The 27,443-nt window shown below is 48.8% G+C and overlaps 1 pseudogene across 1 annotated transcript; it reads right to left on the bottom strand.

The window, feature by feature from the left end:
- Positions 1-24,792: 24,792 nt before the first annotated feature.
- Positions 24,793-26,776, bottom strand: LOC308057692 (olfactory receptor 14A16-like; annotated as a pseudogene). Its single transcript has one exon. The product of its transcript is annotated as an olfactory receptor 14A16-like (transcript).
- Positions 26,777-27,443: the final 667 nt, after the last annotated feature.

Genomic DNA, 27,443 nt, shown 5'->3' with positions numbered 1-27,443 from the left:
TGAACTGGGATGCGGGTCTTCCTGATGGGGAGTTGGTTTGTATAATTCTCTTGCTTTGAATCTGTTCTTCCCTGGGGTAAGTCTGACTTCAGCGAAGTCACTCCTGATTGAAAGGAGTAAAATTGTGGCTAAGCCCTAAGTAATCGGGCCATGTGAGTTGTTAGTGGCTGAAATGCCACGTAGCCCTTTCTTGGAAAATGAGCAGTTTCCTACTGTCTCGCAGTCATTTGGGAACGTGCCACGTGGTTGGACTGTCAGTAAAGAAATAGCTGGTGTGCCTCTTGGTTTATTGGCACTTGTGTTATAAATGAACTGCTAATTTTTCTGCTGGGCAACATTTCCAACTTGTTACTCTTGCTGCTTCTGATTTGCACGTTTCTGTTTTATGGCTCCAGTTGTACAGCGTGGGTGTTCTCGTGCCAGCCCCTGTTCCCGTGTGTTCTTGCGTTATGGTCTGACGGCCTCTGCTGAATTGGAAACCATTGTGGCACTGACTGGCAGATAAACAACAGACAGAAATACTTCCATTTGTGCGTCCTACAGGCTTATTAATAGTTTATTGTAAAGGAAGAAGGAAGTAAGAAGCACATAAAAACATAGCAGAGCTTATTCTGTGTTGTCCTCTTGCTCTTTTCACTGTAGCAGTACACTGTTTTCAGGCAATGCAAGTTCAGTCTGTGAGGTTTGTGAAATTCATTGCTGATGCTCGGTGGAGACTGAATTAATGCACATTGATTACTATGGAATACGACAGGACAGCGAGTTATTGCATTACTGAAATGAAGTCCTTTAAAATTCAGCCCAGCCCTGTTAGATGTTTTGTTGTGCACAGAAGCTATTCCACAAATACTTTTAAGATGACTCTTGTGAGGAGGAAAGGGGCAGAAGACCAAGGCAAATGGCCCGGCGCCACATGAACGTGAAGCCAAGTGACTCATTTCAAAGACTCCTGCGAACCGGCAGGTGAGGGGGGCAGGCGCAGGGGCACCCCCTCTGCTGCAAACAGATCTTCATCCTCCGGTCTCTCCTGTCTTGTGATGGCCCTTATTTTCCAGCCTTTCTGATATCAGGGTTTCAGCGGGAGCTTTCCCTGCTTGGCTTGCCGTGTTACCTCATGCTACAAGGATCTTTTCTGTGCAAGTTGGCTGCTGCAAGGAGTTCAGTGAAGCGTTTGGGATAGGTTATGCAGGGAAACTGACATCTGAGTTTGGGGTTCTGGGCAGTTAGGGTTGATATTGCTGTGACAGTAATTACTGTTAGCCTGAGTTTACAAAGAGCCTGAAACAGCACCAAAGACGAGCAGCTGCTTCAGTCTCAGTGGGTGCCAGTTCAGGTGCCAGTGGTGATACCGGGAAGGCCAGAGCTTGTAATTTACTGCTTGTCACAGGGGAGCACGAGAAGGGGAACCATCGTACAACTGTCTGTATCTTCCTTGAAATTGAGAGGGGACTTGTATGAAGGATGAAGTCGTATTTGCATGAAAACCTATAGCCTGAAGCTGTGTCTAAACACAACAAACTTTAAAGCATAGATCGGATGCAACCCCTCTGTCATCCGGGCACGTTTATTTAGAAACCTGGTCTTAAACAGTCTGCTAAGGGTTTGCAGTTGCAAAGCAGAACGAGATTTTGCACTGGTCTCAACTGTGCCCCTAGGCTGCAAGCAAGGGCGTAGCAGAGTTAGTGCCCTGGTAACACGAGGCAGTGCTGCAGTAGAGACTTTGCAACCTCTTACCCCCAAGGGAGGGCAAGTCAGCTTTCAAAAGCTTAAGGGACCATGGGTTCACAGCGACACAAGCAGCCAGCTTCTGCCTAGCACCCGTCTGCCTTGGCTTTCCCCCTGTTTGGGCTGATGCTGCATTCAGCCTGGTGCAAGGTCCCACTTTGGTGGGGTGGTAGAGCGTGGCTGAAGGGTCAGCCCGCTCTGAAGTGCTGAGTCAAGCCTTGCACGGGATGCCATGTCCCACGGTGTCCCTGGAGAGGGGGCTTGGAGCATAATGTGCATCTGCGTGAATGGCAAGAGGCATCTTTCTCTCCCAAGCTCGTGGTTGTCTCTGTGAAACCAAATCCTTGCTGCTTTAGCCTTGCCCTCAGGTCCATGGAGAAATCCCTTGTGCATTGCTGTGCAGGTGGTCCCAGTGCCCCTCACCAGCAAGGGAGCTGGGAAGGCTGCCAGTGCTTGCTTTTGGGGGGGATTTATTTCTTGGGCTCTTAATTGCATTGCTGTTGATCCATTTGCTCCTTAGCAATGACAACGACTTGACAATTACTTCCTTTTACTTCCTTCAAGTAGCTCCAGTTGTTGAAGTTCCTTTTTTCTTTATCCTCCTGCTGATCTGAACTTGCATCCTCCCCTGCCTACCCGGCACCTGAAAGAGGGAGCTAAGTAAATATGGCATGCCAAGACTTAATAAGGCAGGTAGCTTTCAATTGGCTTTGCAATGCCTTTGTTACAGTAGTGTGGCCAAAAGAACAACAACAACAAAAGCAAATAACATTCTTCATTTGCTAATGAGTTTCTGAGGATCGAAACAGTGCAGGACGTGAAGTACCCAGATAACAGGTGCTTTAAATTCATATGGGCTGCCCATAGCTTTTATTTTAGAGGGCTTAGCTGCAAGATTGAGTACAAAATTGCCAATTCAGAATGGCTTGCTGAAGGTGAAACGCTTTCCTGAAATGCGGTATTAAATCATGCAGGTTGCTTGCTGCAGTTCCCTTCCTAGTATTTTACCTTCCAAATAGGAAAAGCAAAAGCCCTTGTGCAGTTTCTAGGGTGAATATTTGAGATGTCTAGAAAAAGAGATTATTCTTTTTGTCTTGGATGGGGCAGCATCTGTGTTGACAACCTTAAACCCCAGCTGAGCAGGTGGTAGGCGAGGTGCTGGGTGGCGGGTGAGGCGCTGGCTGTCAGCGCCTGTGTTAGAGCAATAGGTACGTGTCTGTGCCTGGGCTGGCTGCCTTAGGGCCCTTCCAGGAGGGGATGGGGATGGGAGCAGAAATCCCAGCTGTGGGGGAGTCTGGATCAGTTCTGCTGAAGGGAGTTTGCTGCTGTATGCAATTCCTAAATCAAAGTGCTTGCTGCTTCAACAATGATAAAAATATCAAATTAATTAAAAGCACTGAGGAAAACATCAGGGCAGCCAGTGAGTGATGAGAAGCAGAGCTTTTATCAGCTCATCAACAAAAGCGCTGCTGGGGGTAATGGCTCCTGGCCCTATGGCAGCAGTTTTACCACTGATTTCAGTGGGGGCAAGGTGATAGTTCCAGCGCAGCGATGCCACGCCATACATCTGGAGACTGCTCTGCTCATCTCTACAGTAACATGATTTTGGTAATTTGATTTGCCTTCCTGCTGCTAAACGCCAGACAGCCGGGATGGGGGGGGATTGCCTGGCTCTGTTCTGCAGAAGGCAGTGGCTGGGACTGCACAGCCGGCTTTGCTCTGGTGGGGTGTCTGAGTGTCCCCCGTGTGCAGCTCCCGATGCCGCCTGCCTGGGGTGGGTGTGCTAACCAGGCACCCCGTCACTTACTCCTCTAGAACAGACCTTACAGAGGGGTGTGATTAAGGCATCAGCCAGAGCTGTCTCCTGAGGCTGGGGTGAGATGTAAAGGGAAACAGAGTTCAGACACAGGAAGAACTAACACCCTTTAACTCTAGCGCAGAGCTGGCGTAGGCTGCTGAGGGCAGGGGTGGAACTGTTAGTGCTTTTAAGTACTTGTGAAACCTCTTGCAAAAACAGTTTGGGTCTGGAGCTGAGCCAGCTCTGGTGTGGGGAGATGGACCAGGTGGCTTTTGAAGGGTGCGTGTCCCCAGCCTTGGCCCTATAACGCTGTGAGAAGGGGCAGGAAATACACCCGTACCCTACACTGCCCTGACGCTGCCGCAATTGTCTAATTCCGTACGTCACCAGCTTGTGAAGTATTTCACCAAAGACTGACCGTTGATCACGTATGTGGTGAAGTCCTTTTGAAAGTGTACCTGAGCATCCCCTGCCAAACTTCAATGAGGTCGCCGCGTTGCTGGCATTGGAGTTAGTGCTGTGGCACAGCTGGGTTCTCAGTGGTGCTTCCAATAGTCTGCGGTGGGGATTGAAGCAGGTTCCATTAGTGCTGTGATCCCTTGCACGAAGAGACTGTTCTGGTGTCTCAGAATCAAAGCATCAGATAATTGTGGTGCTGTCAGCTTGCTGCGAAAGCAGGTGAATCAGTGAGCTTGTTTCTTCTTTGCAAGTTAACGACCCTGTGCAAGTCATGCTACTGGAATGAAAGCTCATGAAGGTAAGAAGTACTATTGCGTTACTGAACGATACTGCTACAGTCCTAGAAAACAGCAGTTTTCCTTCTGCCGTGGGAATGGTGCTAAAAGCATTGTGCTGAGATTGTTTCTTTCCCTGCAGGATTATTTCCACGAGCTCATCTGCATCACAGAAAGGGAGAAGTTTGTTGTGCCTATCTGAGCTATAGGTGCCCGAGCTATCCTGGACTTCCCCGACCAGGTGAACTTCTCAGCCTGTCCCGTCAAGTACAGCACCCAGAAAACGCTGCTGGTTTGCAACATTGGTAACCGGGTGGCCCGCTACTGCATCAGCACGCAGAGGTAGGGAGCTCATCTCTTTTTGTGCAAAACACTGTGGTGTGATAATATAGTTGGGAAACAGCGACAAAAAGGAACCAGAGCATGTGAGCTGCTGTACTGCTGCCGTGGCTGGAGATGGGCAGGGCACGTGGGGTTTGCTGTTGATTATAGTGTTTGAAGCATGGCGCAACCTCTGCTTAAACTCTGCAAGCTGCAGAGTGGAGTTTTATAGTGCAACGGTGTCTTCAGTGCACAGTCGTGCAAGGCTGATTCTGTTAGACTGAAAGAGCAATTGTAAGAAGGCAGCTGGACTGCCCTTGGGCTGTGGAAGATCCTGCAGGGCAGACGACAGCTCTAGGAGCTCAGTTCCTGCAGACCAAGGGCAGTGTTAAGAAATGGGCAAGCTCTGAGCTGGTGGAAGAGGCATTTAAGAATTTATCAGCAGCTTTATCAGCAGTTTGTCTCGAGTAGCAAGTGCAATCAGAGATGATAGATCAAAGCAATTGGTATTGAGACCCTGACAAAAACCCTGTGGGGTCCAGAACCTGGTTTTCCAGTAGGTTTGATCTGGTCCCTGGGATCCAATATTCTTCATTAGAATGAGCTCTTAAGCGGAGATGAGCTGGCAGCAGCTTCAAAACTGCACTTTAGCCCCAAAGCAGAATGCCAATGGGCGCACAGGCCAAAGACGCAGCAAATACCTGGTGCATGGGTTGGGAGCCTCTTGTAGAGCTTTGTCTCTCTCAGATCTCCTGGAAAGTGCTCTAGCACTTTGTAGTAGCTACCAGTGAGGGAGAGGGGGGTTAAGAGACAGGGTAAAGTTTAATGATTATAATAGTCTGCTTAGCTGTTTGCCAGATCTTACATGGTTTGCTTGGGTGTTGTGATAAGGTATACGGGAGTAAAGAGCCTTATGACCTTATAAGTCCAGCTTTATGACCATATAAGTCAAAAGAACAATTACAACCTTGCAAGAACAAGCCAAAGCTGGTTCTGCGGTTTGGACAAAAACCAGGACGCTACTGAGCCTGCGCCAGATGTGGGGGTAACTAGCAAGACTCACCTGCCTTCATCCTCAGGACCCCTGACGACCACCACCAGGGGACACTGCGCAAACTCAGTCGAGAAAAAAATATGGAAATGGCTCGCAGAACTAATTTTAATACGAAGCGGGGATAGATAATGCATATGTATAGGCGTATTGCAACACATTATGAATATGTAATGAGATGCCTTATAAAAACAGAGCAAGTTTTCGTGTCAGGCGTGCACGGTTTTGGCGGGACTACCCCCCATGCTGCCCAGCGCTGAATAAACATACCTACTTCACAATCTTACAGATTGTGGAGTCTGCTTTCCGCATGTCAGTTCTGGCGAGCCAGCCAGGAGGATCTCCACTCGGCTGCGGGACCGACTGCAGAGCGGACGCTCCTAGGCGCGCCCCGAGCATTTTACTCGGAGGAGTCTCCGCTGCCGGCCGATCACCGCGGGAGTGGACAACAGCCTCTTGAAGCTGCGGATTTAACGGTATGTTTAACGAAGGGACTTAAGTGTACGCACATTCGGGGCTGCTGATAAATCGCGCAGAGACGTCTGGCGTGCAGCATAGTGCCCGTGGGTTGGGTACCTATAGGGTTTGGGACTGCAATTGGGAAACTCGCTGGCCGATAGAGCGGCCGGTAGCGATCTCGGGGATAGATCAACTGAGTTCGAGGTAACCGCTGTATCTCGTTGTTGGGAGCCAGGAGAGGGGTAAGCGGGCCTCTTGTAATTCACAAAATATTTGCAGCTGCTAAAAGGTTGTTAACTGGAGCGATGCTATGTTAGATTTCTCTTGGTGTTGATTTTGGTTATGGCAATAAGGCATTTAGAATAGACTACCGATTTGAATTTGTCGAATCATAGTGTTTGTGTGAAGTGATGTGTGTGTGATTTTCTCTGAGTGCATGGACGTCCGTGAGAGTGGAATTGAGTGAGAATAAGTGAGAGTGTGGCTGACAGGCGTGAAAAGAGAATTTAAAAGTCAGTTTAAATTCCTTAAGAGTATATTGAAAATGGGTAACACCCAAGGAGGGATACTAAAAAAGAGTCCTCTGGGTTGTATACTCGCCCATTGGAAGGATATTGTTGGGAAGGGAAGCACAGAAAGTAAAAAGACCCTCATTAAATATTGTAATCAGTGGTGGCCATTGTATAAGTTAGAGGGCGAAGTTAAGTGGCCATTTAATGGAACATTGGATTATAATACTTTGTTACAGCTTATGCTGTTCTTGAGAAGAGAAGGGAAATGGGATGAAGTGTCATATGCAGATATGTTTTTCACGCTGCAAAACCATCTGGAGTGGCAAAGGGACTGTGGGATAACACCCCCACAGGACCCTATGGTACTCGCATTGGAGCGAGAAAATAAAGGGGGTAGAAGTAAACTGAAAAGATGCTGTTCTTCCTGCAGCATTGGGCAGAGGTGTACAAAGGCAGACAAAGTTCACCAAGCCCCAGAACAAGACTTAAATGACTTGTTTAAACCTCCCCCCCGGGCACGGGACCAGGATGCGGACTCGGAAGGAGCTTCATATCCTCCTGATAGCCCTGTATCTTCCCACACTCGGCAGAAGTCTGCCCTGACTATTTTACAAGCACCCCTCCAAGAGGCGGTGGGGCCAGGTGGTGGAACAATGCTAATTAAAGTGCCTTTCTCCACTGCTGATTTGGGAGAGTGGAGAAAGATTGCAAAGGATTATAGAAGTGACCCGATAAGTGTAGCCAGGCATTTCCAATTTATCATAAAACAACACAATCCCGATTGGAATGATATACAATTAGTATTGGAATATTTGACTGAAACTGAAAAACAGCTAGTTTTGAAAACAGCAGGAAATTTGGCCAAAGACCATTATAAAATTACAGGAGGGGATGTTAAGGAACATTTCCCCCTCCAAGACCCAAAGTGGGATGCTAATAGATCGGCACATATGCAAAGATTACAGGAATATTAGGAATGGATTTCGAAGGGAATGGGGAGAGCAATTCCCAAAACTATAAACTGGTCAGCTTTATATGCAGTTAAGCAAACTCCTTCTGAGTCCCCGTCTGAGTTCCTGGATCGGCTGAGGGATGTGATGCGCCGTAACACGCCGCTGGACCCTGGGTCTGAGGTAGGGATCCAGCAATTAGTTTCTTTATTCCTGGGTCAATCTGCAGGGGACATAAGGCGAAAACTTCAAAAGCTGCATTCTACAGAAGGTAGAAATTTGGAAATATTGTTGGATGAAGCATGGAGGGTGTTTAGTAATAGAGAAGAAGCATATCGGCGGGGACAAAGGAAATTGATAGCTGCCATTCAAGAAAAAGGGGAACGGAGAGGTGGTAGGCGAGATTCGTCTCTACTGGAAAGGGATCAGTGCGCTATATGCAGGGGCTTTGGTCATTGGAAAAGGGAATGTCCTAGAAACAGGGAAGGGGGTCGGAAAACCTCGGCGAATGTGAAGATAGCCAACGTAATAGAAGACTGACGGGAACCTGGGGAATCTACCCTAGCGGATCTACTGGTTATAATTAAGCTAGGGGAAAAGCAGCAGGAAGTGGAGTTTTTGATAGATACAGGAGCGACATATTCAGTTTTGAATCAAGCCTTAATGCCTTTAGGAGATGATTACGTTGTAGTACAGGGAGCAACTGGTCAAAGTGAAAAGGCGTATTTTTGCGAACCTTTAAAGTATAAATTGGGAAAACAATGGGGTATCCACAAGTTCTTATACATGCCCAACTCCCCAAAGGCACTTTTGGGGAGAGATTTGTTGGAACAATTAGGAGCAAAGATCACGTTTGAAAAAGGGGAAATTACTCTGGAGGTAAAGGATCGACAATATACACAGGCATTAAGTCTAGTCCTAACTAGTCTCCCCTCGGAAGGGAAAATTGATGAGGAAATTCTGAACCAAGTGTATCCAGGAGTCTGGGCTACTGATGTGCCTGGAAGAGCGAAAAATGCTCCACCTGTTGAAGTTAAGATAAAGGAAGGTCAACGACCGGTAAGGATTAAACAATATCCTCTAAAGGAAGAGGACAGGGAAGGAATCCGGCCAGTGATAGAAAAACTTTTGCAGCTAGGACTATTAAAGGAATGTGAGTCTGAATTCAATACTCCTACATTACCTATTCGGAAGTCCGATGGGTCATATAGGGTGGTTCAAGACTTGCGCGCAGTGAACAGGATTACTGAGGATCTCTACCCAGTCGTGGCAAACCCGTATACCCTACTGACTGTATTGGCACCTGAATTAATCTGGTTTACTGTTCTAGATTTAAAGGATGCTTTCTTTTGCCTCCCTCTCCACGAAGCCAGCCAAAAGTTGTTTGCATTTGAGTGGGAAAATCCTAAAAGTGGTCGAAAGACCCAGCTCACTTGGACAGTGTTGCCGCAAGGATTCAAGAATAGTCCTACCATCTTCGGCAATCAGCTTGCGAGAGACCTGGAATCCTGGGAAGCCCCGTCCGAGAAAGGAAAATCGTTACAGTATGTGGATGATATCCTGATCGCTACCAACACAGAGGAAGATTGTATGGCATGGACGGTGAGTCTGTTGAATTTCTTAGGGCTTCAAGGATACAGGGTGTCCAAGAAGAAGGCCCAGGTAATGCAGCGTAAAGTGAATTATTTGGGCTATGAGATCAGTGCGGGACAGAGAACTTTGGGGCAGGCCCGCAAAGAGGTGATATGCCAAACTAAAAAACCCCAGACGGTAAAGGAATTGCGAACCTTTCTGGGAATGACAGGGTGGTGTCGATTGTGGATCTACAATTATGGACTGCTTGTTAAACCATTATATGCGCTGACAGCAACTGAGCAGAAACACCTCGAATGGAATAAAGAGGCTGAACAAGCTTTTGAACAACTAAAGAAGGCTCTGATGTCAGCCCCGGCTTTAGGACTCCCGGATGTGGGTAAGCCGTTCCTCCTTTTTTCTCACGAGAAACAGGGCATTGCCCTAGGAATATTGGCACAGGAGCTAGGTCTGTATCGTCAGGCAGTTGGCTACCTCTCTAAACAGTTAGATGCGACTGCAAAGGGCTGGCCTGGATGCCTAAGGGTAGTTGCGGCTGTGATACTAAATATACAGGAAGCCCAAAAATTCACCCTGGGCCAGAAAATGACTGTTTTTGTGTCCCATGCAGTGTCGGCAGTATTGGAAGCAAAGGGTGGACACTGGCTATCTCCACAAAGATTCCTGCGATATCAAGCTGTAATAGTGGAACAGGATGATGTGGAAATCGTGGTTACTAACATTGTCAACCCAGCTTCTTTTCTCAGCGGAAACACAGGAGAACCAGTGCATCATGACTGCTTGGAAACTATTGAAGCGACATATGCAAGTCGCCCAGACTTAAAGGATAGCCCCATAGAAAACGGAGAAAACTGGTTCACAGACGGGAGCAGCTATGTCCTGAATGGCAATCGACACGCAGGATACGCCATCACCACCAGTCAAGAGGTAATAGAGTCAGGACCTTTGCCCATGAACACCTCCGCACAAAAGGCAGAAATAATTGCCCTAACTCGAGCCCTGGAGTTGGCTCAGAGCAAAACTGTAAACATTTACACAGACACAAAATATGCCTTTGGAGTTGTACACGCACATGGAGCAATTTGAAAAGAAAGACGTTTATTGAACTCCCAAGGGAAGAATATCAAACATGCAGAAGAAATTCTGAAGTTACTAGAAGCTGTCCAACTCCCTGAGAAAGTGGCAATTATGCATATTAAGGCACACCAGAAAGTGAGCTCAGATTTGGAAAAAGGGAATGAACTGGTGGACAGAGAGGCAAAACAAGTAGCCAAAACAAAAATAAAAGTAGCAGGGGCTTTAATCCCTGATAGGCATATTTCCCTACAAGATAAACCAAAATACACTAGGGAAAATCAGAAACTTATTTCAGACTTAGAAGGGTCATATAATGAAGAGAGATGGGCTTATACCCCACAGGGAAGACTAATTGTTCCCTCATATTTACTGTGGCACTTAATACGGGAAGAACATAGGAAGAGACATTAGGGAATGGAGGCTCTGTATAAGCATCTGATAAAAAATATTGTAGCTAAAAACTTATATACCACAGTGAGACAGGTGACTCAACAGTGTGAACTTTGCCTCCAGACTAATCCAAAGAATACTCCCAAACTAGAAATGGGCCAGATTAGAAAGGGTAATGGGCCTGGACAACAATGGCAAGCTGATTTCACAGAACTTCCAAGAAAAGAGGGGTACCAATATTTGCTGGTATTAACTGATACCTTTTCAAGTTGGCCAGAAGCGTTCCCAACCAGAACTGCCAAGGCTCGGGAGGTAACTAAAATACTAATACAAGAAATAATACCGCGTTTTGGGGTTCCAGCAACCAAATCCTCTGACAGAGGACCACACTTTGTTTCAAAAATAGTGCAACAAACCAGCCACCATTTAGGTATAGATTGGCAACTTCACACCCCATATCACCCTCAGTCGAGTGGCCAAGTGGAGAAAATGAACCACTTAATCAAACAGCAAATTGTAAAGTTGGGACAAGAAGCAAACTTGCCATGGCCTCAGTCTCTCCCTTTAGCCCTTTTGCGTATACGGACAAGACCGAGGGCGAGGGAAGGACTGAGCCCTTTTGAAATTCTGTATGGACGCCCCTATGGAATACAAAAGGGGACATCAATGCAAAATGGGGATGAAATTATGACTCCCTATATGGTGGCATTGAGCAAGCAGCTCAATAAAATTGGAAAACATGTAATTGGGACCCGAGGAAGGGGTCTGGATGGGCCTGTACATGATATCCAACCTGGGGATTATGTATATGTAAAGTCTCTTGCAAAAAAAACCTTGAAACCACAGTGGGAAGGACCATACCAAGTACTCCTCACCTCCTTCACAGCAGTCAAAATTAAAGAACAGAATGCCTGGATTCATCATACCCGTGTAAAGAAGTCGCCACAAAAGCTTTGGACATCAGAAATTCAAGGGCCGTTAAAGCTCAAGCTAAAAAGATAGGATGTGGGTTAAATTTAATATGATTCTGATAATTTCACAGGTGATAGACACAACGGCCTGGCGAGAGAACTGGTATGTTCAGGCGATTCAAAACATCACCAAAATTTTAAATAAGACAGATTGTTGGATCTGTACCCAAATGCCAAGACATTCTGGTTATGAGATACCGTTAATAGGCATCCCACTGCCAGTTCCCCTGACGAACTGCCAAGACGGCTCCTTTTGGGGAAATACAATCTGGAGCACAGACCCTCAGGTTAAGTGGGGACGAGAATTAAAAATCACTGTCGAAGAGACCAGCACACTGGGGGATAACTGCCTGGTAAGTTCGGGAAAAGAACTGTTCATAGGAGAACATCCAAATTGTAACAGAAGTCATACATTAAATATGACAAGTAGAGATTTAGGATTTTTGAAATTGAACTATACCGGTCTCCCGACCCCACGAGGGACAGGGTGGTATTGGTTGTGCGGCACAATGGCTCGTAAAGTCTTGCCCGTAGGATGGCGAGGAGCATGCACTCTGGGAGGTCTGGTCCCCAATATTACTATCATTGACGGGACAACGCGACCCCCCATAAGGAAAAAACAGAACATCGTAAATAACCCTCTCATAAACAGACCAACGAGTTTCCACAGTTTTGCGCGATGGTTCATTCCGTTTTTAGGGGTTAGTGAGTTGGAAAAGGCAATAATAAACATCTCAGCTATAATAGAAACAGTGGAAAATAGGACAGTTGATGCCCTCCTGGCACTCCAGGAGGAAGTTACTGACTTATCGAAAATAGTGTCACAGAATCGTATGGCTTTAGATTTGCTATTAGCCTCCCAAGGGGGGGTATGCACTGTGATCAATGTAGATTGTTGTATGTATGCAGATCAAAGCGGGCGAATCACCGAGGACCTCCGAGAAATTAGGAAACAAGTAAATATTCTACATAAAGTGACACAAGATAACACTTCTTGGGGCTTTTCTGAATTATGGGAGAAATTGACATCCTGGTTGCCCAATCTAACATGGTTAAGACAATTATTTGTAATGATCATTGTAATTGTCTTTCTATTTTTAATTATTAGTATAGCGATCCGTTGTGGATTTTGGTGTCTTAAGGGAACTGGAAATTCCTATAGTGAATGGAAGAGAAATCAACTGCGACAAAAATTAGAATCTAATCAATACTTTGAGTCTGAGTAAAAGAATTTACTAATTTCTTTGAAAAGGGGGGACTGAGAGAGAGGGGAGTTAAGAGATAGGGTAAAGTTTAACGATTATAATAGTCTGCTTAGCTGTTTGCCAGATCTTACATGGTTTGCTTGGGTGTTGTGATAAGGTATACGGGAGTAAAGAGCCTGACGACCATATAAGTCCAGCTTTATGACCATATAAGTCAAAAGAACAATTACAACCTTGCAAGAACAAGCCAAAGCTGGTTCTGCGGTTTGGACAAAAACCAGGACGCTACTGAGCCTGCGCCAGATGTGGGGGTAACTAGCAAGACTCACCTGCCTTCATCCTCAGGACCCCTGACGACCACCACCAGGGGACACTGCGCAAACTCAGTCGAGAAAAAAATATGGAAATGGCTCGCAGAACTAATTTTAATACGAAGCGGGGATAGATAATGCATATGTATAGGCGTATTGCAACACATTATGAATATGTAATGAGATGCCTTATAAAAACAGAGCAAGTTTTCGTGTCAGGCGCGCACGGTTTTGGCGGGACTACCCCCCGTGCTGCCCAGCACTACATAAACATACCTACTTCACAATCTTACTGATTGTAGAGTCTGTTTTCCGCACGTCAATGGGAGTGTGGGGGCCAATGGGAATCAGCTGAAGCAAGGGAGGACAATCTTTCTCCCCATGAAGACGGTCAAGCACTGGAGTAGATGTCTAGCGAGCTTGTGCCATGTCCATCCTTGGAGCTTTTCAAGCCCCACTTGAAGGAAAGCCTGAGCTACTTGCTTCAAACCCATAACTGATAGTTCTCTGAGCAGCATGTAGGCCTGGACACCTCGGGAGGTCCCTTCCAGCATGAATGATTTTGGATCTTCATCCACTATGGATGTTGCCTTCATGATGGCAGGGAAATCGCTCAGGTTTCCAGCGGCTGTTGAAGCCTAACAGAAAGTTGGTCGGATGACCTGTGACGTTCCTTTCCCACTCCAAGCTTTGCTGCTCAGATGCAGGGCTGCTTGGCTGGTCCCTATTGATTCCTGTTCTTCACCCTTTCCTACCTTTTCCCCACCTTTCCCACGCACAGTTGCTTCTCCTTGACTACCCTTGTATCCTCCCACGCAAGCAGCCCACCCCTCCTTTCCCTTTCCTCCCTGGCCATTGTCTGTCCTCCTTTGGTGATTCTTTGGAGGTTTTCACCATAGGTGGCCACTCAGACAAGGGATTGATCATCCCCCTTGACTCAGCATCATCCCCCTTGACAGAGCACTGCTGTGGCCACATCTGGGTTATCTGTGCCTGGGCTTTGAGGTTTCCCATTCTGGAGGAATAGGGAAAAACTGGAGAGGCTGTGGAGGATACTTGCCTGGATGGAGTTTGGAGTCTGTGGAGAGAGACTGAAGGTGCTGGGCTTCTTGAGACCGACCAAATGGATCCTCAGGCACTACAGTAGTAGCATGCAGCTGCTTGAAGGGGGCTGTCAGAGATGTCAGAGATAAGGGAGTGATTCCTGATAGCGGCAGGAAGACAGAACCTCCACAAAGTGCTGCTTGGAAGGATAAGATTGGATGTGAGGAAAAAGAAATGTCCCTCGGAGGGTTGCCCTCTGATGCCAGACTTCACCCAGAGGGAGCCTGGATCAGCCCATGGCTTTGAGTTTCAAGGAACAAGCAGGGATGAGGGGAGAAACTTCAGAAAAGGCAGAGAAATGTGGGTGTGAGGGCTGGGTAGGAAAGCAAGGAAGAGTCCAACCACCAGAGTGGAAAGAGGTGCCACATGGACAGTGTAGCGCAACTTGCAGTGGAGATGGCCCAGGGCTGCAGCAAGGCTGAATGGCCCAACTGGGGGCTGAGGCCTCTGTCCCCTGGGCAATGGCAGTTGCCCATGTCATCTAGGCCTGTGACATGAAAATTGATTTGGAGGGTCTTCTGTTCTGCCCTCCAAGAGCTTCCAAGGGTTGGGGCTTGGTCTTTCTGCTTCACAAAAAAAATCCAAATGTGTTTTGCAGCATTACAGCTGCACACCGACACAGTGCCTTTGCCTACCTGCAGTTCTGGCCTCTAATTAGCTACTCGAACGAGTCCATGGGGACGCTTTGTCAGCAATGGCCCTCAGCGGGACCCATCAATGTTTGAAGGTATTTTCAGTGTTGCTTCTGACTTACATTCCTAGAGTGGTTGGTTCAGTCTGCTCTCAGTAGCTCAGGTTCATGGCAGGAGCCCCCAATGCCCTAACGAGGTATTTGCCTTTTTGTCATTTCCTTCAAGTCTTCAAGACATGTGCAGCTAATTGGAGCTGTTTCATTCATATAAATAAGGGAGAAGATTTCAAAGTGCACCTGAAAATAATTAATTTATATTTCATAGGTTATATTTTTCTACTTTTTAGGTTAGAGGGGAGGTTCTAGCAGCATTCTCTGCAGGAGTGGGCTGGAAACTAGGACCATGCATGGCAATCAGTTAGCTGAGGGGAATGTGCTCGAGCTTGTCTAGACAACAATTAACATGATGAGACATGTTTACAGAGCACAGGGGAGTGGGGGACAGATGGCGCCAAGGATGGCGCCAAGGAAAGGTAACACCTTGCTGTTAATTGATGGCAGCTAACCACCAATCAGGGATTGCCTAGTATGCAAGGCTTAGCTTCAAAACCAATCTGTTTCAAACGCGCAGCTTCTGAAAGTGTATAGAAACTCGTGCTTCTGTACAATAAATTGACATTTGCTTGCATCAAGCTGCGTCCCGTCTCTTCATTTGCCGCAAATTGGTGACCCCGACGTGATCCGTTTAAGGATCTGACGTGAAGGGCTCTCGAATCGCCTGACTGAGCGACATGCAGCAAATCCCACAGAACTTTGAATGATCTGCTGAAAGGAAGCAGGAGCCGGCCAGAAATCCCTCCGGAGTTGAGAGGTGAGCTGTGGGAAATCCGTAATGGGGAATCAGGCTTCGTCCCCAGAAAGAGACGTATATGGACTCATGAAGGGTCTTCTAGTCAGATCCGGGAGTCCATGCCTCAGTCTCCTCAAATGGTGACCCATATGGTGGTGTTCCAAAGCCTTAGAAGAATAAGGACGGAACTGGTCAATAAAAAAGACAGCTCGTGGAAGAGGGCTGCGTTCCGGAGGAGACGGCTTGGCTGTACGATCGTCTTGCTGTCTGGACCAGGCGGACAACCTAAACCCCGAGGATAACACCTGTATGCATCGAGACAGGTGAGCAGCAAAGAAACTTTAGAGACTTTGAAAGAATGAAAGTTTGTACATACAGCAGCCAATTGTATGATGCTGCCGCGGAGGGGAACTCCGTGTCAGGAATGCATTTAGCACCTTGGTGGCAAATTCTAACTACTCTTTGCCAAGTGTGGACTGATTCTACTAACGGTGCTAAACCAGAGGAAGCTGTAAATTCCACCGACAGCGCGACTCTTCTCAAGACACCGTCAGCAATGGCAATTCTGTCCACATCTCCTCTGCCCCCAAAGCTTCTGTCACTGACTGCAGCGACCCTCACAACACAGGAGCAAGCACGGGAACAGGACAACTCGGACAATGATTTTATTGACACTGATAAACCTTTTGATCCAGGTCCTATAGATCTGGAAAAGGAGCCAGACCTTTCCCCCACCCCCCCTTGTCTCTCCTGATGCATTGATTGTATTTCTGGGGAGGGTGAAAGGGAGTCTGAGGGATTGGTGGCAGGAATGCAAGCGGGAAGGAAGGATTCATAATACATTTGCTGTGTCCCTTCTTGAAGTGATGGCAGAGCCTTATACACTCACACTGCATGATTGGAAGTCATTGCTTTGTATGGTACTAACTGATATAGTATATGATGTGGTTATCTGATTTTTGTGAGCTATGTGTAGTGGCCTTGACTGAAAACCTTAATCGGGGAATTGCTGTTAACTATGAGCCGTTGGCTGGAGAAAATAACTGTCCCGATTCTGTGACTCAGGCAAGGTATCCCAGGGACAACTGTTTGCAACTGAATGAGATGGCTATTAAGGCAGTCCGGATGCGGGAGTCTTGCCACAGTCTTGCCGGGTCCTAGAGAGTCACTAACTTTAATACTAACTTGATTGATTGGCTTCAGAATATTTTGCAACAAGTCGAACATCAGGAAGCTCAAGGGTTGCTTTTAAAACAACTAGCTGTGATAATGCCAATGAAAATTGTAAATGGGCAACTTTCACAATCGCAACCCCAACATGTGTCAAATGATTGTAACGCAGAACTCACAGCAGACTGCAATTCTCAGGCTGAGTTCTGGAATGCAGCATAACAGATTTTTGCTTCTCTAATCTCTTCTGTAAGAATAGTATACACTCTTAACTTGCTTAGCAAATTAGGCTGCTAGCTTGCTAAACAAAGTAATACTACAAATACTATTTTTTTTCTGGCTTATTAACAGATGTTGATTCTGTCCATCATATGTTGCTTCAGAACCGAGTTGCTATTGATTTTTATTATTAGCACAGGGACACAAGTGTGAAGACTTTGATAGGATGTATTACGTGAATCTGAGTGACCACTGTGAATTAATTTACAAAAGTATACAAAACTCAAAAGCCTTAAAACAAAGATCTGCAACAGAGCCAGGGGTGGGATGCCTTTGGTCTCTTCTCACGGCTGGGAAACTTTGGGCCATGACTCAAAAGTATTACAGGATTTATTATAATTATCTTTAACCACCTTATTGATGTTTGCCTTATGTCTCCCATGCCTTTTTTTTCCTGTATTCAGTGTTTAGTTGATTGTAACATAAAGCAGGTCATGGTCACCCAGCTACACACCCTCTTTGCCTCATCGCAATTAACAAGCAAAAAAGAGGATAGAGAATGTCTGAAGAGAGAGATAGGAGAGGAAGCTGGAGAATATGTGACCTAACAAGAGATGAGAGAACAGCTAGGTATTATGAAGGAGAAGAGGAAAGATAAACATGATTATCTAGTGTTTAATAGGTGTCTGCATGCTTGTAGAGATATATAGCTATGTAACTACATGAATGATTTCTGCCCTGAGCCTGGTGGAGCATACAGCTGCGGTCTGTGTCCGGGCTCAGAGATGTAAATAGGGGCTTCTCTGTTATGGTAAAAGTGTTTCTCTTTGCATAAAAAAAGAGGGAACGAAGGGAATGACCCCAGAGGTATGTTCAGAGAAGGCACACTATGTTTCGAATTTTTTGACTGAACCAGTTCTTGTTTGGTGTGCCCTTCCACCTATGTATAATGTTAATCCAAAAGAAGATGATACTGTTTACACTTTGAATGTCGATCATTGTCTTTCTGTAGATGCTAATGTAGTAGGAGGCTATGATGGGAACGTGTCGCAGCGGTTCTTCTCTTATCCAGAATAACAGCAGGGAAAGCATTAAAGAGTTAAATCACCTTGTTTGGTAGGCAGTTAAGAATGTGAGTCAAAATTGCCACTGCTTTTTGTTGTTGGTTCAAGGACATGGCTGTGAGGATTTTGATGGTATGTGCTGCGTGGATTTTAGGTGCCCCACTGCATTAACATGTTATGAAAATCTTTGAAAATGTCAGCCTTTTTGGCATCCATTCACTCAATTGGCAGTATTGTTTGTTTGCTATTACCTTGGTTGCTGTCATGTTTGCAAGGGCCCTGCAGAACATGGCAAGCCTGGTACTAGCTGTTCAAAAACAAAAAGGGGAAATTGTAAAATTTTACGGATCAGAGACAGTGGGTTATTTTGACACTGATAAGATGTCTTAGTTGCTTTTTTATTTGTTCTATTACTTATACCTTGTTTTTACTCGTTCGGTTTCAAAGGTTCTTTTTGTGCAACAGGAAGGGGGAGATGCAGGAGTGGGCTGGAAACTAGGACCACGCGTGGCAATCAGTTAGCTGAGGGGAATGTGCTCGAGCTTGTCTGGACAACAATTAACATGATGAGACATGTTTACAGAGCACAGGGGAGTGGGAGACGGATGGAGCCAAGGATGGCGCCAAGGAAAGGTAACACCTTGAGGTTAATTGATGGCAGTTAACCACCAATCGGGGATTGCCTAGTATGCAGTGCTTAGCTTCAAGAACCAATCTTTTTAAAACGCGCAGCTTCTGAAAGTGTATAGAAACTCGTGCTTCTGTACAATAAATTGACATTTGCTTGCATCAAGCTGCGTCCCGTCTCTGCATTCGCCGCAAATTACTGTCAAGAATTTGCTATGTTCAGCTGCAGAGTTGGTTGAAGAAGTCTGATGTCAAGTGATGTAAGTCTCATGGGGCTGAGGACAAAAATAGTGGGACTGGATTGCTGAGGAGCAAGGCTGTCCATGCAGTGTTTAGCTCCAGGGACTGCTTTTCCTACCTGGCCGCACTTCCTCGGGAGACACTGTGCATCAAGAGCAATTGGAAAAGCCTTCTATCATTTCTCCAAAGTGCTCATTACCTGCCTTTCTCTTTCACTGTACGGCTGAAACTTATCTCATTAAGTGTAGGAGCCAAACTTGAAGACCAGATGTCCCTGATGGAAGAGACAGGGCTTGTCAGGGCGTTCTGCCTCTTAATGAGCCTAGGGTATCTGTGGTGCTGTGAACTGCAGGTGTTCAGAGGACACTGAAGAAACCTCTCAAGAACACCAAGTCAGGAGCAAAGCCCACAGCCCCTGGAAGCGTTAACGGGCCCCGCTGAGGGCCATGGCTGAGAAAGCCTCCCCATGGCCTTGTTAGAGCCCATCCTTGGAGGCTGTGAGTGCAGGAAGGCAAAGGCGCTGTGCAGGCAGCTCTGCTGCTGAGCAAAGCCTTGGCTTGCTTGATGAAGCAGAAAGGCCAAGCCGTGACCTGCAGCCTGTGGAAGGTCAGTGCTGTCCCTCACACAGGGCTCAGGGCTCTTCCTGGGGACCATGGAAGGTGGGCATCCAATGCCCAGTGAAGGACAGCAATGGCACAGCAACTTCCAGCTTCCCCATGGGGCTGCAAGGAGGCAACGATGCCCCCGTGCCGTGAGGACATCATGTCTTCTCATGGCCCTCAGAGGCAGAGACAGCTGCCACAGCCAAGGGGACACAGACCTGGGTTCACTTGGTGCCTTCCAGCCTTGCCAGCGCCGCCTGCCATCTCTGTTTCAAGCTGTCCTACATGGTTGGAGCCCTGCCCCTGTTGCCCTGCAGGCTGTAGGCACCATCTCGCTGCCCTGCCTTGCTCTCACCCCAACATTGCCATACCTTCGCTGAGGTACCTCCACTCTCACCGGCTGTTCCTTGAAACACAAACCATGGGCTGATCCAGGCTCCCTCTGGCTGAGCTCTGGCACTGCAGCAGGACCCCTGAAGTGACAGATCTTCCTGCTGAGGTCCAGTCTCTGCTTTCCAAGTTGAAACTTTGTGACATTTTTTCCTCTCTCCTGCTGTTTTCCCCTGCCCAGGAAAGGTTTACCATCTCAGAAAATACCCTTCCCGCAGGGAACGCAGCCAGGAAGCCTTTTCTTATGCTCTGCTCTCTCACCAGAGAGAAGGAATACTCACATGGTCTCCCAAACCACGTAACTGCTGCTGGCCTTTCACCTTCTCCCAGGGACATGGCCAAGCCCTGTGCCTGCTGCTGTCCCATCATGTCCCCAGGTGCAATGGACGTGACAACCCCTATCCCAGCCCTTCTCCTGGATGGGGCCTATGGGGTCCCTTGGCAGAGGGACTGTCCCAGCCACGTTCCTGATGCTGGCCTGTCACCTCCAGAGGCAGAACTGACCTCACAGGCCCCTCACAGCCAGGCACGTCCTCCTGCATGAGGAGTTCCTGAGACCCAGTTGCCCTCCTGATACTATACTCTTCCATCACCCTCCTCATGGCCCACAACCCGACCACAGAAAAGCAGGCTTGTTTTTCTCAGATTTATCAAATACCTTTCCTGCAATCCATTTGAGTGGAGAAACATTTTTCAGATGAACGCCTCTATTTGTGTTGACACATTCTATATATGCTCTCACACCTCTGTGGTCTGTTTTTCAGGTTGGACTGACCGTTAACTGCGCAGCTGAGGCAGGGTCAGCTAGAGCAGCCTGCTCAGCAACTCGTCTAGGTAGGCTTCCAATACCATAGAAGCACAGAAACAGAGAATCATTGAGGTTGGAAAGGACCTTAAAGATCATCACATCCAACCATAACCTGAGAATCAGTAAATCATCACTGAACCATCTGCATCTGTGTATTTTTGAAACAGCTCCAGGGCTGGTGATTCCACCATCTCCCTGGGCAGCCTGTTCCAATGCTTGAACCACCCTTGCAGTGAAGATGTTTTTCCTCATATCCAATCTGAACCTCTCCTGGTCTAACTTGAGGCTGTTGCCTCTTGTCCTGTCACTTGTTATCTGGGAGAACAGTCCTATCCACCCCATCTACAACCTCCTTTCAGGTACTTCTAGAGAGCAGTAAGGTCCCCCCTGAGCCTCCTCCTCTCCAGACTGAACAAGCCAAGTCCCCTCTGATACTCTACAACAGACCGGGGCTCCAGACCCTTCACCAGCCTTGTTGCCCTTCTCTGGACATGCTCCAGCACCTCAACATTTCTCTTGAAGTGAGGGGTCCAAAACAGAAACACAGTGTTCAAGGTGTGGCAGGTCACCTTGTCCCAGAAGGAGATCAGATTCGTCAAGCAGGACCTGCCTTTCACAAACCCATGCTGGCTGGTCTTGACCTCCTGGTTGTCCTGTGCTTACTGTTGGATGTTGCTCAGGATGATCAGCCCCACAACCTTCTCTGGCACTAAGATCAGGTTGACAGTCCTAGGAAGGATCCTCTTTTCTACGTTTCTTGCAGGTGGGCACCACTTTGACTAACCCCCAGGCTTCTGGTGCCTCCCCACTTAGCCAGGACTCTTGACAGTCACCCCTGTGGTGATGCATTAGAGAAACAGACCAACGATTTTCACAGTGTTCCTGGGTCACGAGATGTCCATAGCCAAGGACACTTCCCAAAGCACTTTGTCCTCCCTGGACATGAGGTTCACCTGCACCACAGGTCCTCTGGGGCTGCAGAGACAACACAGACAGGCATGTCCTCTCCTGCCAGCACTGCACAGTCCAGCCCTTTGTCCCTCTGGTCTTCAGGACAGCTGGGTTTGCTCTCCTTAGGGACATTTCATTTCACCGTTACAGTGTCACCTGCCAACCACCCCAGTATGCCCTGCAGCAAAATTTAGCATGCATTGGACTTTGGGTACTTGGTACCCGCTGTTTTTGTTACATGTTTGATCTTGGCCCTGGTGCCACAGCTGAGGTCCAGTGCGTCTCTTCTCTGACATAAAGAACCTCAATCAGGGAGAGCAAGGGGCCAAACTCTTATTTAACCAGCCTGCGGAAGCCTTGGGATCAATGACCTCACATCTTACTGGGGACTTTAATGACCCCGTGGGTTTACATGGCAAGGGTTTGGGAGTGGCCATGGGGATTGTAGGGCTGCCAAAGGTGAGGTCAAGAGTTGGCCCCATGGCCAAGAAAGCCACATTCAGCTGGCTCTGAAATGGACCTGCTACTTCCCTGAGCTCATAAGAAATTCTAGTGGCACCTCTGTGAAAAACCAGTGGAAGAAAGGACATAACACAGTGTGCAGCATTTGTAAGAGAGAGGCGTGAGAAACAGGGCACAGGAACAGCCCTACAAACACCAAGTGAGTGAAGAAGGAGGGGGGGCAGTGAGGGAGAGGCTTGGTGGGCTCATGGAGGCCAACGGTCAACCCACTGACCCCGATGTTCACAGGTCAGCACAGTGACAATGTTCCTTTAGGTGTCTGTAGGTTCTTTACATCAGCATTTTAGCACCGCTGCCAGATGGGCCAACAGCTGTGATGCTCAGCTGGATCTGAAACCCTGCATCACCCCTGTCTACCTTGGCTCCAGCAACAAAGAAATGGTGGAGTCTCACCTCCCAGGGGCAGTGAGGCAGGAGAGCAGCAGAGTGCAGGTGCCGGGCCTCAGGGTGGCAGGCTGTGGCCAATGCTGGGAACTTTCACTGGGCAGTATCACTCAAGGGAGAAGAATTCAGTGCAAGTGGTCGCAAGGAGGCCATGAGGCCCAGGGCCACAGGACAACTCGCCTTCTCATAGGCCTTGGTGGCAGAGACAATGGCTGTACGCAAGGGGACAACCCTTGGGTTCTCTTGGTGACTTCCAGCCTTGCCCGTGCCCTTTGCCTTCCATCTCACGCTGTCCTACGCTGTCCCACGGCTGCTGCTTTTCCCCGGCAGGCTGCAGGCACCCATCTGGCTTCCCCACCTTGCTCTCACCCTGCCCTTGCCACACATGCACCGATGTCTGCCCACCTTCACACGCTGTTCCTGCAAACACACAGACATGGACTGATCTCAGACTCTTCCAAGGCTGCGAGCCTTTCAGCTTCTCGCATAGACACAAGCAAGCGGTGTGCCTGCTGCTGTGCTGCCATGTTCTCAGGCAGCAGCGACGTGACAAGCAAGAAATAAGCCCCTTGGTGGGGTGAGCCCAGGTCCTTAGGCAGAGGGGATCTCACAGCCCACGTGCCACCCAGGGGCCTTCTGCTGGCCTGCCCGAGACACGGGCAGATGGAGCTTAACAGCACGTGTCCCAGCCATGAGTCAGGGGCTGCCCTACGCGCTGTTTCAGGCAGAGGTGACCTCACCGCCCCTTTCCCAGGCACATTGCTGCTGTTGGGCTGTCCCCTCCGCAGGCAGAACTGGCCTCACTGCCCCCGTCACAGCCATTGGCTTCCTGCTGGAATGTGAGTCCCTGAGACACAACTGACCACGAGATAGCGTCCTCAGCCGTCACCCTCCCCGTGGCCCAGCACCCAGCAGATGAAGGGAAGCTTCTCTCAGCCAATTTATCTCATGGATTTCCTACCCACAGTTTGGGTGGAGAAACATTCCTCAGGGGAACTGCTCTGTTTCTGCCGGACCATGCTTTGTCTCTGCTTCTGCGCCTCTGTTTTCCCTTCTTCCCCCTGCTATCCCATCCCAACTGAGCTCTCCAGGGAAGTGAGTCGATGAGTCCTAGAATATCTCAGGTTGGGAGAGGCCCCTGTAAAGGCCCTTGTCCAGCTGTCCTGCTGAAGGCAGGGTGAACTGGTTGGCATCGCTCAAGGGCTCTGCCCACTTTGGCATCATCCACAGAAGGGTCTGAAAAGCCAGTTTGTCAACTTGTACTGGGAGACAATAAAGACATTCAACACAGTTGGCCCAACTGCTTGCACTGGAAGATGCCACTAGTCAGTGGCCACCAGGAGGACTGGACCACTGGTGACATCTGGCCTTGAGCCCCTGTGGCGTATGACGCACCGACTCTAGGAGTGGATCGAAGGCACGAAGACACCTCGAAGACACTTTATTAAAATCAAGCAAGCCTTTTATACCTTTGCAGGGGGCTGACGTGTCAGCCTGGGACTGTGCTCAGCAATTTTCCACTCTTGGCTCTTTTTTTATTACAGACACAGCAGCTCAGCAACTCCCTTTATCTACAAGGCCACGAGCTCTGCAGACCACTCCCTATCTTGAAGTTCCTCTTCCTGCTCCCATGGCTTCCTTCCAACAAGCATAACTGTGTCTCTCTCCCAAGGTCGGTTTTTGCTCCCTGACACCGTTGAGCTAGCTCGAGACATAGCCACAAGTCCCCAGCCAACTTCTCACCCACAGCATCCTCCATTTCTTCACTCCAGAAGTCACCCATCTGCCTATGAAGAAACTGCAGGAGAAAAAGTCAAAACCCTTGCAAAGGTGCAGGTACAAACCATCCCCTTCTTGCCTCAATACGTATGGGTGCAGAAATCCCAAAAGGCTGGATGTCTGCCTTTTGCCAGGTCCCCAGAACCTCCCTGATTGCTCAGACACATTTGAGGGCACCATCCAGAAAGTGTGCCGTGATCAGACAGAGGCACTTGCAATGACCCTGCCCAAGGCGGGTGAGATGAATCTCCCTGGGACAGTGGCCTTTGTTCCTGCAGTCACACACAGGAACAGCCGGGCCCTGGGAGGTGTCCCCATCATCAGCTGGCCTCATGCACTGCTGCCGTGGTTGAACCCCAGCCTCACGCACACAGGGGGGCTCAGAGGCACGAGCCCGTCCCTGGCACATGCAGAGGCAGAGCACTGCAGCGGGCACAGTGACTGCCTGGCCTCCTGCTGCCCCTGCCAGAGGCTGGCAGCACCTCAGCCCGGGGGTGTCGCGCCCTGCTCGGCACCTCGCGGAGATGGCCCTCGTCATGAGCAATGGGCACGGGGACCTCGGTTCAAGGAAGCACGTTGCAGTGCTGCATTCAGGTGGTCTCCACAAATCCAGAACATTTTATGGAGGCCAGCACCGTCACAGAGTGCCCGTTGCCTGCCCCTGCCTGTGCTCACAGGACTGCCACGCAGCACGGCGGTGACCAAGCTGCCAGAGCACTCAGGCCTTACACCAAGGCAGGGGGTCAGAAGGGGAGTGTGTAGGTAGAAGGAGGACAGTATTGGAGAGCCAAGGGCTGCTGTTCCCTGGCAGTGCTGCCATGCCAGGAACTTTTCCTCTCCGTCTGTGGACTCAGGAACTGTCCCTGCAGCTCCAGAAAGGCCTTGGAAGGAAGAATCCCAGGAAAATTAAAGTTGCTTAATGGCCCTTTGGCTTTGTTAGACAAAGAGAGAGCAGGGCACCTTCAGAAAGGAAAATCACAGAAGAAATTAGAATGGGAATGACCACTTTATCAGAAATTAAATACCACAAGCAAATGCAAAAAATTCAGAAGACAGTCTGGGTCTGTGATGAATTACATTATAAATGCTATTCATAATGTTAATGCTTCAGAAAAACATCCAGCTATCAGTTTGCACATTGCACCCTTGAGCTCCTGGTTCCTCATGCTGTAGATGAGGGGGTTCACTGCTGGAGGCACCACCGAGTACAGAACTGACACCACCAGGTCCAGCAATGGGGAGGAGATGGAGGGGGGCTTCAGGTAGGCAAAATACGAGGTGCTGACAAATAGGGAGATCACGGCCAGATGGGGGAGGCACGTGGAAAAGGCTTTGTGCCGTCCCTGCTCAGAGGGGATCCTCAGCACAGCCCTGAAGATCTGCATGTAGGACAGAACAATGAAAACAAAACACCCAAAGAATAAAAAGGCACCAGCCACAATAAGCCCCACTTCCCTGAGGTAGGTGTGTGAGCAGGAGAGCTTGAGGATCTGTGGGATTTCACAGAAGACCTGTCCCAGGGCATTGCCTTGGCAGAGCGGCAGTGACAGTGTATTGGCCGTGTGCAGCGCAGCACAGAGAAACCCACTGGCCCAGGCAGCTGCTGCCATGTGGACACAAGCTCTGCTGCCCAGCAGGGTCCCGTAGCGCAGGGGCTGGCAGATGGCCACGTAGCGGTTGTAGGCCATGACGGTGAGGAGAGAACACTCTGCTGAAAGGAAAAAGACAATCAAGAAGAGCTGTGCAGCACATCCTGAGTAGGAGATGTCCCTGGTGTCCTAGAGGGAGCTGGCCATGGCTTTGGGGAGAGTGGTGGAGATGGAGCCCAGGTCGATGAGGGAGAGGTTGAGGAGGAAGACGTACATGGGGGTGTGCAGGTGGTGGTCGCACACTACAGCAGTGATGATGAGGCCATTGGCCATGAGGGCAGCCAGGTAGATGCCCAGGGAGAGCCAGAAGTGCAAGAGCTGCAGCTCCCGTGTGTCTGCAAAAGCCAGGAGGAGGAACTGGGTGATGGAGCTGCTGTTGGACATCTGCTGCCTCTGGGCATATGGTCCTGTCACAGGAGAAAAAGACAGTGGTAATTTATGGGAGACTTCTGCAAGCAAAATCAAAGCCATTTCCCACAGACCACCCCCCCGTCACACACAGACATCCCTCTCTTTTCTCGGAGACCTTCCTGCAGCTGTGTGGCTGCAGCCCTGCTTGGTGCTGGCCGTGTGGGCGATGAAGAGCAGGGCATCTGCCCACGGGCTCTTGACCAGCCAGCCCCACTCTGCAGCAGTGGGTGGGGGCAGGGACCAGTCCTGGTGTTTAACTTTGTCCTGTGAAACCAGTGCCAACGCAGAAGGGCTGGTCAGCATCTGCAGCGCCAGTGCTAAGGAACGGGAAGGGTGAAGGCATTTTAAGAGAGTTTTAGTTTTTTTCACAGCTCCCCCCCATCTCTCCTGTTGCGTATTCTCGGATGTCAGAAAAGCAGAGCATTTTGGCTGCCCTCCAGTGGAACAGAGTGAGGTCTGTGAGGCAAGAGGATTGCCTGTGGGTGAGTGCACAGTGAGGGGAGGTGGTCTGTCCTGCTGGTTCCCAGTTTCTGTGGGCTTGCACCTTCCTGAGATGAATGGTGGCCACACTCCCATGTTACCCTGAAATACCACAAGGCACTGCTGAGAACAGACTGACCCACCACAGACCAGTAAAGGTTGTAGACGTTCATCAGAACTCAGCATCCCACCCACAGCAAAGGATACACAGCTCATTTCACCCACCCCAACAGCGTTTTCTCCATCACAGAAACTCTACACTTCTACGTGGGGCTTTCAGCTCACTAATGGGTGCGAGGGGACAGGTTTCCATTCTGGAGGGCAACTCACTGCTTGGAAGGGAACTTCAAGGAGGTAGCCAAGTGCCCTAACAAGAGCATCAGATTGAGGGAGAGCCAGCCCCTTGCCCAGCCCCACAGAGGGCATTGCCCACAGCCCCACAGGTGAGAGGAAAGCTGGGACACT

Source organism: Falco punctatus (genome assembly GCF_963210335.1).
Source record: "Falco punctatus genome assembly, contig: scaffold_49, whole genome shotgun sequence".
Classification (NCBI taxonomy): Eukaryota; Metazoa; Chordata; class Aves; order Falconiformes; family Falconidae; genus Falco; species Falco punctatus.
Note: the sequence above shows the minus strand (reverse complement) of the source record. Positions and strands in the feature narration are given on the sequence as shown.